Below are 2,835 nucleotides of genomic sequence, written 5' to 3' on the forward strand. Positions count from 1 at the left end.
AGCCCCAAAGCCCCCTAAAAATGCTGACTTGGAAATTGCCCTTTTTTCCATTGTCTTTCAGCTGCTGGTTGCTTCTCCATCTTTTCCCCTTCGGCCTTGTATGTACTCTACTGTACCCCTGTACAGGCACTCCTGCTCTGGTCTTTAGGCCACTGATAAATAAAATTCAAGAAGCTGGCCATCTCACTATGGAGAAAGATGCACACATAACCAAAGTATGTTCAGGATGATATAAATCCTAGCCATGATCCAGGTGGAGATAAATGTTGGCAGAATCCAGGGGAAAGATGATTTTGTTCCAGCTGGGAGGATTAGAGAAGGTGTTAAAGAAGAGACAGCACTTGATCTGAGCTTTGGAAGATGAGAAGCATTTTAATAGGCTGAAAAGTGGGGGAATTAGTGTTTTGACGTATACCTGAAGTGATGGGTAGAGTGTATGCTTAGAGGTAAAACGCTGCAGGCACAGCTACTGGACCTCTAGCTTTTCCCAAGTTGTAGCATTATCTGTTTTAACCTCGATTCATTCTGATCTGCCCCAGCCCCCCTTTAAGAAAGCCCATTGTCCAGATTTTCCTCTCCTTTCTCGTCTCATAAATGTTCTGAATTTTCTCCTTCATGAGATTAGCATCTTATAGACAAGTTGGAGCAGGCACATTCATAGCTAGTGGAGACAATTTGAGAGTTTAGAGTCTGGGCAAGACTTAATAGTTAAAATCATATGAAAGCAATTTCACTTTGGTCTTAGTCTAGTAGGTCATCAGAGCAGGCTTATCATTTTATGGATCTGGGTGATGAGCTGACGAGTTTGGTTGGAAAAGAGGAGGGAAGTGGGTGGTTAAGAAAAGTGTTTAATTTCCCAAAACGGGAAAGAGCCCAGAGGAGGAGATAAATGAGCATTAGTGATCTTGTTTTGCTTAGATTTAGAATGTCATGATGGATTACAGTGATTCTTAAGAGGGGAAAATTTTGTCCCCAAAGGGACATTTAGCAATATCTAAAGACACTTTTGGTTGTCCCAGTGGGGGGCAGGGAGCTACGCGGCATCTAGCAGATAGAGGTCAGGGATGTGGCTCAACATCCTTCAATGTGTAGGACCGCCCCTCCCCCCCCAACCAACACCAAAGAATTATCCTCTCCAACATGTCAGTAGTGTTGAGGATGAGAAGCCCCGGATTAAAAGTACATTCCATTACAATCAGATTGGCTAAAATAAAATATAGTGACGCACGAAGTGCTGACAAGGATGTGGAGAAACAATAGAATCAGTCATGCACTGCTGGTGGGAATGTAACATGGTAGAGCCACTCTGGGAAACAGTTTGGTAGTTTCTTGTAAAACTAAACCTGCAGTCATCATAAGACTCAGCGATTGCATTCTTGGGCATTTAATCAAGAGAAATGGAAACGTAAGTTCCCACCAAACCTGTGCACAAATATTCAAAGCAGCTCTATTCAGAATAACGCCAACCTGGAAACAACACAGATGTCCTTCAATGTGTGAAGAGTAAAACAAACTATGCTACATCCACACCACAGAATTTGACTTAGCAGTAAAAACAAGAGACTATGGATAACATGCAACAAACTTGGACGAATCTCCTGAGAATTATGCGGAGTAAAAAAAGCAAATCCCAAAAGGCTACATGTTATAGGATTCCATTTATATAACATTCTTGACATGAAAAAAAGTGTATACATGGACAAGAGATTAGTGATTGCCAGGACTTAAGGAGAGGGAAACAAGAGAGCAGGTGGGAGGTAGTTGTGCTTTGAAAAGGGCAATACGGAAGATTCTTGCGGTGATGGAACTGATCAGGATGTTGGCTATAGTGGTGGATAGACAAACCTACCCATGCGATAAACTTGCATGGAACTAAACGAACACACATACACACACACACCCTGACACACACACACAAATGAGTACAAGTAAAAACTAGGGCAATACCCTGGTTGTGATATTGTATTTTGGTTTTACAAGATGTTATTGAGTGAAACTGAATAAAAGGTACGTATGATATCTCTGTATCATTCCTTAAAACTGCAGGTGTATCTATAATTATGTCAAAAGAAAAAGTTAAAAAAGAAGCTAGCTCAGATCCACATACTTGGAGAGCGTGAACGGTTTGTTTTGCACAACCTTTCAGGAGATTATAACTTTTCTTTTTCCTGATCAAGGCCGTTGTGATTTTTGTCTTCTTTCCTCAAATTAAATGTAAGGCCTCAAGGTAAAACAAAATATATTCACCCTTATCGATAATTTCTCAATGTCGCTAGATAGGAAAATTACAGTGACCCCCATCCACCTTGCCATCTTGGCTTGCAAATGCCACCGTCCCTACTAATTCCACATGCTTCACTAGGCTAAGAAAACGTAGCCTGTTGACATCAATACAAACACAAAGTACTTGAAATAAGGCCATCCACATCTCTAATATACTGTGATTCACAGAAGAAGAATGAAAAACATAAGTTCAACAGAGATTATAAATATAAGTGACCTTTAAAGAAAAGCAAAGTTCTCAAAATAGCTCTTTCACTCCAAGTTTTATATATTCAACATTCCTCATTAACATGTTTCTAATTAGAACTCCATAGACATTACTCATGTAAACGTTGAGCCTAATGTGTTTGTTCTGTTAATTTGTCACTGCTAAGAATATGTCTTTATTTCTTCAGGATGAACGGTGATTTGCTAAACTGGTTCCCTGTTGCAGTTGGGCTAGTAGCTTTGCGTCTAAATCAGAGCCACTACAATTCAGAGTGATGGATCAAAGATATAAAACCTGCTTTGTAACATGAGGGATATTGCTATTTCTGAAACTATGGGAGGTAG

The sequence above is a fragment of the Monodon monoceros genome, unplaced genomic scaffold (genome assembly GCF_005190385.1).
Source record: "Monodon monoceros isolate NGI ecotype Baffin Bay Population unplaced genomic scaffold, NGI_Narwhal_1 Super_Scaffold_22, whole genome shotgun sequence".
Classification (NCBI taxonomy): Eukaryota; Metazoa; Chordata; class Mammalia; order Artiodactyla; family Monodontidae; genus Monodon; species Monodon monoceros.